The sequence below is a fragment of the Physeter macrocephalus genome, chromosome 15 (genome assembly GCF_002837175.3).
Source record: "Physeter macrocephalus isolate SW-GA chromosome 15, ASM283717v5, whole genome shotgun sequence".
Taxonomy (NCBI): Eukaryota; Metazoa; Chordata; class Mammalia; order Artiodactyla; family Physeteridae; genus Physeter; species Physeter macrocephalus.
In genome coordinates, this window is record NC_041228.1 from 76,422,262 (window position 1) to 76,434,936 (window position 12,675).

The 12,675-nt window shown below is 41.6% G+C and overlaps 1 long non-coding RNA gene across 1 annotated transcript in view; it reads right to left on the reverse strand.

Annotated features, from left to right (window-relative positions):
• The window catches only part of LOC102975481 (uncharacterized), a 23,075-nt gene extending 14,881 nt beyond the window's left edge, over positions 1-8,194 (reverse strand). The window contains exons 1-2 of the long non-coding RNA XR_448421.2: positions 8,153-8,194; positions 4,967-5,093 (exon numbers count right to left, since the gene is read on the reverse strand). This is a non-coding gene — a long non-coding RNA (uncharacterized lncRNA). The remainder of the gene's footprint in view (positions 1-4,966; positions 5,094-8,152) is intronic.
• Between the last annotated feature and the right edge of the window lie 4,481 nt (positions 8,195-12,675).

A 12,675-nucleotide genomic window follows, 5' to 3' on the forward strand; every position in this document is an offset into this window, starting at 1 on the left:
TAACATATTCTCCCCAGGTGGTCTCCTGAGGCAAAAGAAACAAAAGAAAAATAAACAAATGGGACCTAATTAACCTAAAAACATTGCACAGCAAAGGAAACCATTGACAAAATGAAAAGACAACCTACTGAATGGGAGAAAATATTTGCAAATGATATGATCAATAGGGGTTAATATCCATAATGTATAAACAGCTCACACAACTCAATATCAAAAAAAAACAAATAACCTGATGAAAAAATGGGCAGAAGACCTGAATAGACACCTTGCCAAAGAAGATACACAGATGGCCAACAGGCACATGAAAAGCTGTTCAACATCACGAATCAGAGAAATGCAAATCAGAACCACAGTGAGATATCACCTTATACCTGTCAGAATGGCTATCATCAAAAAGTCTCTCTGGATTTGGGCAAAATGCAATTTTTCTTTGGTGACAGAATGTCCCTTTAAGGCTAAAAGTGTTAGCAAGTAGATGCTGTCTTCCTGTGAAAAGGCTTGAGAAAGAGAGCAAAGAAGTAAATCATCCATATATTGCAACAAAGTAGAACCTCTAAGGAGCTTTATATTATCCAGATCAACCTCCAGGTTTTGTGAGAAATAAGAAGATTCTCAGTAAAACTCTGAGGCATTACTGTCCAGGTGAATTGTTTTTCTTCCCAAGTGAAGGCAAAAAGGTATTGCGTAACTTTGTCAACTGGAATACTAAAGAAGGCACTGCATAAAGTCAATTACAGTAAAGAATTTACTTCTGCAGGGAATGGATGGTAGTAAAGTCTGAGGGTTAGAACCACAGGGTGTTGAGGGATAAGAAGGTGTTTACTGCTCAGAGGTCCTGGACAAACCTCCACCCTCAGCCCTTCGGTCTCCTCACTGGCAATATGGGAGTGTTACAGGGGCTAGCACTGGGATAATGGGGCCTTGAGAGACTTTCAATCTTCTGTTATGGTTGTATGCCTTGAAAGCCTTCTTTACTTATCGAGTATTCATTAATTCTGGGAAGAGATTTTGATGCCTCTGTTTGAATCTTGATGGAAGTTGCACTGCGAATTTTGCCAAAATCAGTTGCAGTTTTTGCCCATAAGGAGGGTGGTAGCTGATTCAACAGGGCCAAATGATCAGTGTTTCCAGAATCAGTTCTAGTACCATAAGAGATGGAACAAATTAAATCAAAGGGTGATTTAATTCACCTGGTTGGCTGCTTGGATGACTACTGTCAAATTCTAGGATTATTTCTCCTTTTGGGAGAAAGAAATCCCAGCATGATTCTTCTCTAATAAGTCTTGGCCTAACAGATGGCTAGGGGCAGAGTAACTAAGGAGAAAGTGGCGTGTATCTCTCAAAGGACCTAAACAAAAGGGAATAGGTTCAGAGACAGGAACCTCTTGAGGTTTGTTAGAGATACCCACAATTTGAACTGTTTTAGTCCTCCGAGGCAGGGGCTACTTTATATAGTGGGACTGAGCACAGAGAGTGTGGCTCCAGTGCCAGTTAGGACTGGACGAGATTCATCCCTGATCTGGGGAAATGCTTCTCCAAGCCAGTTAAAAGGGAGAATTGGAAAAAGCGCCTGTAGTTCCTCAGAGCCTTACCGCTGTGAATGGGAGGACACTGGAAAGGCTGGTTAGAAGGCTGAAGGTGTCTAAAGCCCTAAAATTTCTAACAATCTCTTTTCCAGTGTCCTGGATCTTTGCAACAATAGCAGAAACTAGGAGGGTTTGGTTTTGTTTAGAAGACTTCATTTGCTGGAGTTGAAGATTAAGAATTTTGGCGGTCTTCCTTTTGGTGATTCATCTAGAGAGCAAGAGAGCTGGTTTACCAAATTAACTAAGTCTGGAGTGGACATAATTTCCCATTCTTTTTACTAGAATTTTTACTAATTTCCCATTAACATAGAGTTCAAGCTACCCAGGGGAAATCAACATCTGAAGGAAGACCAGAATTTTCTTTAAAAGCAATCTGGGGGCTTCCCCGGTGGCGCAGTGGTTGAGAATCCACCTGCCGATGCAGGGGACACGGGTTTGTGCCCCGGTCCAGTAGATCCCACATGCCGCGGAGTGGCTGGGCCCGTGAGCCATGGCCACTGAGCCTGTGCGTCCGGAGCCTGTGCTCCGCAACGGGAGAGGCCCCAGCAGTGAGAGGGCCCTGCACCCCAAAAAAAAAAAAAAAAAAAAAAAAGCAATCTGAAGTCGATTGTAATATGCATAAACAGATTCATCAGATTTTTGTGCGCAAACCTGAATTTTGTTCCAATCAACAGACTTTGGAAAAGCCCTAGGAATTGCCCAATGAAGTCACCTAGCGATTGCCTGAGCCTGATCACATAATAAGCTAGCCGGCTGGTCACCCAGGTGTAATTCTGGAGAGTCCAGGATTTTCCCAATTGACAATTTTCATCCAATATTAGGCCTGACCTTCACTGACAAGCATATGCTGTTAAGTCAGAGAAACCAGGTTGATTCGTTTGAATGGCTAATTAAATTCCTCAGCAAATCTATGAGGCTCTTCGGTTACTTTGGGAGAATCTTTGACTGTGGTTTGCAGTTCAGCTTTAGCCCAGGAATATAAAAAATCAAGGGTTTAGCCTCTGGCTGCTCAGAAGTCTTAATTTCAAAAGGGACAGGTTCTGATTAGTTAAGAGGAAAAGGATGTAGGGAGAGTTTCAGAGAGAAAGGGAAGTTTGGAGAGAGATTAGTACGGAGGAACTGAGGGTCTAGAGGAGGTGTAAGTGGCAAGAAAGGAAAGAGAAAGATAGTACGAGAGGCAGAGTGTGACCACGAGGAGACAAGGGAGAGAGCTGAGATGGAGGAGGAGGTGGGGTCTGAGGAAAAGAAGCCAAGGAAGAAGAGCCTGACACTTCGGGAGCCATTTTATCTTTCTTTAATCATTAGTTTGCCTCAGTTAATCTTAAAATCTCATTTTACAGAGAGGCAAACCCCTGATAACATTTAGAAGCCTCAAAATACCATTCGAAATAGGCATTCCATTCACTTCCAGAAATTCTAGAGTTCTAGATGTCCAATTTGGTTTTAAGAAGATTAGGTTTGGGGATTTCCAAGGTTCCCCATCATAGCCATTGATGTGCTAATCTGCCTTTGGTCAGGTGGGTCCCTTTAGTTAGAAATGGGCATGAGGTAGGACCAGGGTTTTTAAACATAAAATCAGCTAGAATCCCTGTAGGGGGGCACATGCTCAAAATCTTTAGATAACCAGGATCCCCTTTCTCTATCTTTTTTTTTTTCCCCCTAGAGTAAAAGAATAATTTTCAAACAACCTAAATAGCTCATTACAGCTCAAATGACTCAATTCAAGCAGCTTAAAGAGTTCAGACATCTCAAACCACCTGCAGGCCTAATGCCAGCCAGTTCTAAGGCAACAGCTTGGTCCCAGAGGAGCAGGGTCAAGGGCTTTTCACCAGGGCCTATAGATCAGCTCCTCTTCCAAAGGCATGGGCTGACAGTGGAACTGGGACAGTTTCAGTAAAACAAATAGTACAAAAATCAGACCAAAGTACCAAACAAGTACGCTCATACAGAACAAGGCCTTCACCAGAAGAAAACAAAACCGTAAGATAGATCCCCATTAAAGCCCAGAGAGCTTCAAATGCAAAGAGGGTGGAGGTTCAGACTGAGGAGAAAGACTCCAGGGTCTGGGAGAAAAACCATGACCTCAGTGGGGTCCACTGTGGGTCCCACACCTGTTTGCTCACTGGCCCTGGAGCTGGCAGCAGTCTTCTCTGGTGCCCCCATCAGGCCCCCTAAATGTTGATCCGAAATAGGCAGACCGCCAGATACTTCTCCAGCAAAGAGGGGCTTCCCTGGGATAGCAGAGCATTGCAACTTGGGGTTGGCAAACACGGCAGCCACAGCAAGTCCCTGCAGGGCAAGGGAAGCTTTTATGGAGGGGAAAAGAAGTGGAGAGGGATGCATTAAACAGAGCCCATGGCTTGTCATTGGCCGAGTCCTTCCAGGAAAAAAGAGGAGTCTGGCTTCTTGTTCTGCTCCGCTAGAGTCACAGGGCGTGAGAGTTCCCCCTGCTGGTCTCCTGGCGCTATTTAACTGAGGTTTCTGTTTATTAATGTTTTACAACTTCATCAGTAATATGTAGATAATGACAATATTTACCCTATAAAGTTGCTGTGACCACTAAACAAGGTGATATAGGTTAAAAAAAAAAAAAGCTTAAAATAGTGCCGAGCATATAGGAAGCACTCAACAAATATTAGTTTACAAGATTCTAGGATATTACTCCTCCAGCTTTGAGCGGAAACAATGTTTTCCCGTAAGTTACATCTTCAATTTAAACCACCTTCTGTCACTCTGATATCTAACAATTCCCCCAAGTTTTCCCTCATTCATAGAATTTGCACCTGGTTCCCCAGCTCATGGATCCATTCCCCGCCCCCCGCACTTTACCACCCTTTGGGGTAGCTCAGACCATGCTGTCCCCATGACTGATCCAGTACTCAAGCACCAATAGTACTTGAGGAACCCCCTTGTTTGTGGGCTGCCCTAGAGCTCACTGTTACGTGCTGAATGTGTCCCTTCAAAATTCACATGTTGAAATCCTAGGCCCCCAGTGTAATGGTATTCAGAGGTAGGGCTTTGGGTGGTAATTAGGCCTTGAGGGCAGAGCCCACAAGGTAGGATTAGTGTCCCTATAAGAAGAAGAAGAGAGCTAGCTTATTTTTTATAGCAGCCCAAGCTAAGACATTTGCCTGCCAGATTGCCTCGTCCCTGATGTCCTGTTTCAGTTTCCCATTCTGATCACAGGGTCTGTCCCTCTACTTCCCTCAAAAGATTTATGCCTTGTTTCCCCAAATCAACAGGTTCCTTGCATTCTATCAGCATCATCCTATATTCCTTTACAATACTATCACCAATGAACATTTTTTAGTCTTTTACTTAATAAAATTGTCCTCTTTATCACCTGAACTGACACCTGGCCTTCCTTCCACTTCACTGACCTTTTTCTTTGCTCTTCTTCACGTCTCTCTTCACCAGCTCTGAAGTGCACGTGATTCCCAGGGTTTCTTCCTGTGTCAGAGCAGTTGTCACTCTAGACACCTCCCATGGTTAGAAAGACAGTCAAGTCTATTTCACAAAACAAAAAGAATCATCCCTCTTATTTTTTTAGCAACTACAAATAGGTCCATGGCTCCCATATCAGCATCTGAGGCCCAGCTGTTGCCCCTAAACCTGGATTTCTAAAAGCCTGAAGGCCGTCTGCACAAATCCCTTCCTGCAAAAGAAAACCAAAACAACAACAACAACAAAAAACAGGACCCCCCTCCCCTTGTATTCTCTGTGTCAGTGGATAGAACCACCACCCACCCAGGCACCCTGGAATTGATCCTTTATTCTCCCTCTTGGTATTCAATTTCCCAATAGTCAGATCTAGTATGTGTTTAAGGTACCAGTAATGGAGAGACACCAGAAAAAAATATTTGGAAAGCATTCAATATTTGAAATTGAAAAAAAAAAAAAAATGAAATTGTACACACACACACACACACACACACACACACACAAACTTACTTACTACAGGAAAACAAAACTAAAACAGAACTTTGCTGAATTTTCTCATACTCGTTATATAGACCATTATAGCTTGTTTTAAAAATACGTACAATGAGGCAACAGATTGATTTTTAATACTTAGGGTCCCTAAAGATCTTAATCTAGCCCTGCCCTTCTCTTTTAGCTGCTACTAGTCACCAGGTCCTGGCAATTTGGCATCCCAAATACCTCTGGCATCCCCACCATCGCACACCCCGACCTCATCCTTAACGGCCACCATCCTTGGTCAGGCTCTTATCCTCCCACTGGAGTTTTATAAGCGCTTTCTCAACTATCTCCCGGTCTCCCTCCCATCATAGCGTCCTTCCCTCAGGTCCACTGTAGTGGCTCCTCTCAAAAGCAATTCCAAAACCATCTCAGTCAGTCCCTTGCAAAAAAAAAAAAAAAAGAAAAGAAAAAGAAAGAAAGAAAAAAACAAACAGAACAAAATAAAACCTCTTTAACAGTACCACACAACAACAGGGAAAGTCCATGCACCTTAGCCAGACTCTCAAGGTTTCTCTGATGTATTCTGGTGTTTCTCAAATGTTACTTTCTGACCACTTTTAGCACATTCATTTGGAAACTGTTAAACTTCCTGGGAGGGGATCCAGGATCTATGTATTTAACAAGCTTCCCGCATGTAAAATGTGAAGACTCCTGTCTACCTTCCCGGGTCATTTGCCATCACTCTCTCCCCAGCAAAAACAGTGTTTCCCAACCCTGGATACTTGTTAAAATCACCTAGCGAATTTATTTTTTTTAAACACCAGCACCTAGGCATCTCCAGATGAATTAAAGACTACCTGGGAATGAAGTCCAGAAATTGGTATTTTTTAGAAAGTCCCCAAGTGAATCTAATATGCAGCCAAGATTGAGAACCACTGGTAGCGTTTAAGATTGAGCTGCTTGGAAAAGTACCCACACACTTATGACATATTTCACCTCCATTCCTTCGCCCATAACCTTCCCCACCTGGAATGTATCTCTGCCCTGATATCTGCTGAACTAACTCCGCTTTATCCCTTAAGACTAGGCATAGGTACTGTTAATTCCAGGGAGCTCTCCCACACTCCCTCCCACGGACTGGGTTTGATCCATTTTCTCTGGGCTCCCATAACGACAAGTGCATATCTCTACTATTGTAATAAGTATAATTGTGTACATAGTGTGATTATGTTTCTCTCTGTCTCCTCCAAATAAGTTTTGAGCTAAAGGCAAGGAGCAAAACTCATGCATCTTTGCATTCTTTGAGCTTAGCAGTATCTGGCATATAGAAGGTACTGAATGAATGATTGTAGATTGAATAAATAAAAGAGTGAAAAAAATGAATGGCTTGATCTTTTTGATAAAATAGTAGTTGAGTCACCTGTATAGACTAAGAGGCCTAGGGTGATGTTAGAATATTGGAAAGAGGAGGATAATTGGGATTACGGTTGTGAATCACCAAGAGAGGAACGGAAGAATTGAATTTTGCAAATATATTCATATAAAATACAGAAGTAGATTTCTTTACTTGAGTTAAAATATTGGCTTAGCCATGCAATGCATTCTATGTGCAAGTATTGTAAGTGTCATAGGGCCGTATGTATGTATTTAGCTAAGACCCAAAGAGGGTTTTGTAACTGTTCTAATGGATGGTCAGCCCTTTACACCTTAGTGTAAAGAAAAGCTTTGAAGGTAGGAGAAGGGTGCCATCTACTGAGAAAATGGAGCATAACAGAGACGTGAAAGCTTCAGAGGTTTCTTATTTTTTAATTGCTCCTAGGAATTGTCTTACCAAATTTCTTACTCTGTCCGCTGCATATTTTATCAAGTATTTTTCTAGATTATTTGAAACATGTTACTTAGGAAAACTTTATATTGCCTCAATAAATATCCTGTGCCCATTTTTAAATACGTCAAACTTTGTTCATATTTTCCTTAAAATTTGCAGTGTTTTTTCCTTAGATGTCCTTAATTAAAATTTAAAAAATAGAAATTAGTGGATAGCACAGCTGCAAAGTCCAGACTGTTATTTATTAACAAACAAACAAAAAATACTACTTGTTTTGTTCATAAATTCAGGGATTTTTGGTAAAAGGTAAAAGGATTTTTGACACAAGGCAATGGCCAGATGTGTTCCCCTTATTTAACACAAATGCAAAGAACATGCAGTTCAATGCATCATCGGAGCCTTTGCAAGAAGGCATCCCTGGCCTGGTATTGCAGGCCACACGGTGGAGCAGATGAGAGCACCCGGACGGTGAAGACAGGGCCACCCGAAACCCACTCCTTAGGTCCTGCGGCCGGAGGATGGATAATACTTTGTACACTGCATTTTCTCAAGAGCCTTCCTCGTGCACAAGAGACTGAGTTAACATTCAGAGAGGAGGCTGAACCAAATAAAGCGTCTGTCCATGACCCTCCTGCTGAGATCCCCTGAAAGTTCAAACAAGCAGAAACAGCATTTATTGAGCAATGTCTATATGCCAGGCACTAAACTTTTCACCTTGTAGATGGTGTATCGTTTAATCAAAACATTCCTAGGAGGTAGGTTTTATACAGAGTTTAATGATGAAGAAAGGAGACTTGAAGAAACGGAAGAAGCTTACCAGAGCTCGTTCGTTTAGTTAAGTTGTTAAAATTCCAAGGCCAGTCTCTTCGCTGCTCAGATCTGTTTCGTCCCCTCTTGCCCAGGCTGTGTCATAAGGGAAAAGTAGACAATGTAGCCAAGAAAAATGGTTGTAGGCAGCATCAAAAGAGAAACTAATTCTTAGATGCGGGAGGCAGAGTTGAGTGAATCCCCATTAGTTTGAAAGCAAAATCTATAGGAAGTGTTTCTCAAAACGTTTACATTGCAATACTAATCACTGTGGTGCTTCCCTGGAGAAAGGGCACCGCACATCCAGTTGGATTTGGGAAAGGCTGTATCTCACATCCCCTCTCAAAGGGTCAAAATGTTCAGTTAGTATGTTAAGAGCTCTGAGAGGTAAAGAACTCTGTTTAAACTGGTTTATACAAGGCTTTGTGCCGAATTTTTCTTGCAGCACTTCTAACGCCCCAGAGAAAACCAATCTGAAAGTGCCAGTGAGGAGTGGATGGGTTGTCAGCAGGGCGAGATATGGTGACATTTCCATTCTCCCACAGGCTTCTGGCAGGTGGCGCTGGGGGCTGGGAGAGACATTAGAAGTGGCAGCCAGAACCGGAAATAGGATATTTGGGGAAATAGGGATTGAGAGAGAGAGAGAGAGACAAAGACAAAAATGGAGAAATATGTAGGAAGTAAAATTAATAGGACTTGAAGATGGATTAGGCGCAGAAGGGAAATAAGTAATAATATTATTTTATTATATATTATTTATAACATAAATAATATGTAATATATACTATAAATAATATGTAATAAACAACCCACGGATTTCTCGCTTGGGTGACTGGATAGATGTTGCACCGGATGAGACAGAGTTAGTTTACCTTTTTAAATTCAGTGCTCTCCAAATTTATTTATCCCTAACACATTTTTTTTTTTCTTTTGAGATCGTCAATGGAACTGATAACCTGCAGAACACATTTTCAGAAACACCAGGATAGGGGTCTTCTGCGTTAGAAAGGAACTGGCCCAGAGAATCTGCTCAACATCATTCAGCTTCTGTGGGGAAAATCCTAAGGAACACTTTAGGGAGACAAATGAGTTTCACTGCACAAACGCATGGTGTGCCACTCACTACAAGACCTAGAGCAAAGGGATCTGGAAAGGGGAGCGGTGAGCCTTCCAGCCCACCGTAGAGGAAGGGAGAGGACACTGGGCATGGTTCTGGGGGCAGTGGAGCCGCAGTGTCTGACTCAGAGCCTTGGCTCCCACCATTGTCTGGCTGGGAGAAGACAATGCCGCCATGTTGTCGGTGCCCCACGTGGACGGTCCCAATGGCCTCGCTCAGTGTGTGAGCCACAGCCTCCTTTCCTCAGAACTCTGGGCCTGGCGGATAACACGCTGTGGAACAATCAGCAACACTGCCCCACTCGACTGACTCCACCATGGTCCCCTCCGTTCTTATTCTGAAGCTTGAAAGAAACAGGCTGCTTCAAGAAACTCTTGCCCATGTCCTCTCTAGCATCTCATGTTAGTTAATCTCTGGGGGCGGGGGGTCCTTCCAGATACCTCCAGACATGGCAGAACCTACAGGCTGTTACAGCTCAGTATCCCACTCTGGGATCCTCCCAAATCAAAAAGGTAGAGCCGGACAAAGTGGATAGAAATAGGGTTTCAGTGCGAAGGTGGAGCCTACAGAATGGAGTATTTATGGAACACCTACCACTTGCCACAAACTTAAAGTCTATGTTTTAATTATAAAGTATTAAACACAGTCAATAGAATATAAAATATAAATTCTATATTATAATTATAAAATATTACATTCAATAGAATATTAAAGTCTATATTTTAATTCTAAATATTTTATCTATCTAAATACCAGACCAGGACTTCCCTGATGGTCCAGTGGTTAGGATTCCTTGCTTCCACTGCAGGGGGCACGGGTTTGATCCCTGGTCAGGGAACTAAGATCCGCAAACCACGCGGCTCGGCCGAAATAAAAAACAAAAGAAGGCCACAAAGACGTTCTTGGAAATATGGTGACTAGTAAGGAATCATGTTCATAAGTTTGATAAGAATCTGTACTTTGATGACTGGATGAATGGTTTGGTTGGTTGACTATTATTTTGGGTTAAAGTCTATGATAAAAAAATAATACAAAATATAATATTTATTGAGTATCCTAAAAAATAGTCGCATTAAAATCAATCAGAGTTTTTATTCTTCAAATTAAAGAAGTTATATTCAACTCAAGTGCATCACAAAATCGATATTTACCCGTTTACCAAATATATTGCTTTGGTCATGTGTGAACATTAACTCGGAATCTAGCCAATATTATGACATAACAATAATTAATTTTGGTGTAGAATATCCAGATCCAATTCATGTGCCTTATCTCATTTGACTTTCACAATTATTAAATCACTCCATTTTCTTCAGATCGGATTTGCTACCCCAGAAACACGACTGCCTTTATCATAGGCAAATTTAAGGGGCCTTAGTTAAGGGCTCCCTATATCGCCTAAATATTTTTGCAACCTGCTCACTAATGCTTGACATCTTTTCATAAGAGGTAAATCTTATGAAGAAAGACCAAACAAAATTTCCATGGGATAGGTGATATTTTATTCAATTTCACACATAAGTGTGAAGGCAACATAGTAAATAAGAGTTCAGGCTCTAGATAGACAGGCCAATGATGAAACATGGGCTCAGCCATCATTAAACATGCTTCCTTATCTGTAAAAGGGAATCATGATCATGTATTATCTCTACCCCATGTGTTTTTCCCCAGGTTTCTTTTTTTTTTATAGGATTTATTTGAAGAAATATTGCAACATACAAAAACTACATAAAGTCTTAATTTCCACTCACACAGCGGTAAATTCGATACAAGGCATAATGAAAAGAAAACTTTTTTATGCTTAAAGTACTGCACACTTTGATCACTAAGTCCAATTAGTTGATAAGCAAACCTCACAGAACAGCTTCATGTCAGCCAAGGCCACGAACACAGTAAATGTTAGCTGTTCTTGCTCTCCTTCTTGCACTGATGGAAAAGGAGAGACAGTACGAAGGGAATCAAGCTTTCTAAGGGGATGAGAGACATAATGCACAGAGGAGAAAAGAACGCCAAAAGAATGCAGAAGTTCTTGCTGGGCATAGGGGACCAACAGGCCAAATCCCCAACTTTGCATGATAGCCGGGGGACCAGCCCAGGGCCAGTGAGTCTGACTCACCAGCGAGGCAGAGCAGCAGTTCACCACCAGATGGCAGCACAGACCAGCTGCCATTTTCACCCTTGGGCAGCATTGCAGCGTCATGATGCAGAACTGTATACAATGTTCCAAAGAAGAACCGAGTTCACAGCTATGGAAACAGGTATTATCTCAGTCAGACTCCCTCTATGGCACCATCTAAGACTGGAGCGCTGAAGTTCCTGAATTCCATTTCCATCCACTTTCCCTCACTCCCCCTTTTCTTCTTGCCGTCCTTGGGAAGGCAGAATAACTAGTAAATCTGATTTACTACAGAAAAGAATCCTTCCACTCCCAAACGGAAGAATTGCAGGGTCCACTCTGAGGCAAGCATCTTAGCCGTTCTTTCTAAACCCGTAGTGGTTCAGCTACAGCTAAAACTTTTATTAAAACAAAACACCATTTGCTACGCTTAACAGTACCACCAGTAAGAGGTAAATCACATTCTGACAAAAGTAGTTCAAAACAGAAGACGCCACAGAAATCCACTTGCTTTTTTGCAGAAAAGTCAAGCATTATGCCATCAATATCCTTTAAGATTAATTTTCAGATACTGAATAGCTTCTAAATGGATTCATACAAATCAAGTCTATTGCATCCAAAAACCCAAAGTCTTTAGGAGCTTTCATTGTTGATCTAGGCAAACAGATCATTTTTCTTTACAGCCACCAACGGGAATGACATTGCAATGATCTACCATAGATCAAAGTACTATAGGACCATCAGTCTGAATCCATTCATTTTTCATTCGCACCAAGTAAGTCATTCAAGGAGAATTTCACAAATATCCATAATGTCCCCCCAAATGCTATAATTTACATTTGCTGCTTAGAGTTTGTCAACAGATATGAAAACATAAGTATCCAAATGATTCCCTAGAAATTATACATTAGGCAGAAGTTGAAAACAACGTGTTATTCTTGCTTATGTCACTGTTTACCTGTACCTGAAGTTTTCCCTCTTCATCTCTGCCTTTTTTGTTGCGATTGAACCTGGGCTGGTATTGCAGTTAATGCTCACATCCCTTGTTCTGTAGGTACACCTAGCTTTGATGTGGATTAAATGTGAGCCCATGTTAATTTTTAAAATATTTCCCAAACTATCTGTTAATAATGACACTACATTGAGCTGAAGACAACAAAAACATCTACTATTTGAAATATACAGCCTTACCCTTAAGTTATAACATCACCAGTAATTAACCTCATCAGCAATACTAACTAATCACATCATGGGTTTCTAGTAAGATGCACCGGAAAGGCCACAATAGCTCTCAGATAGG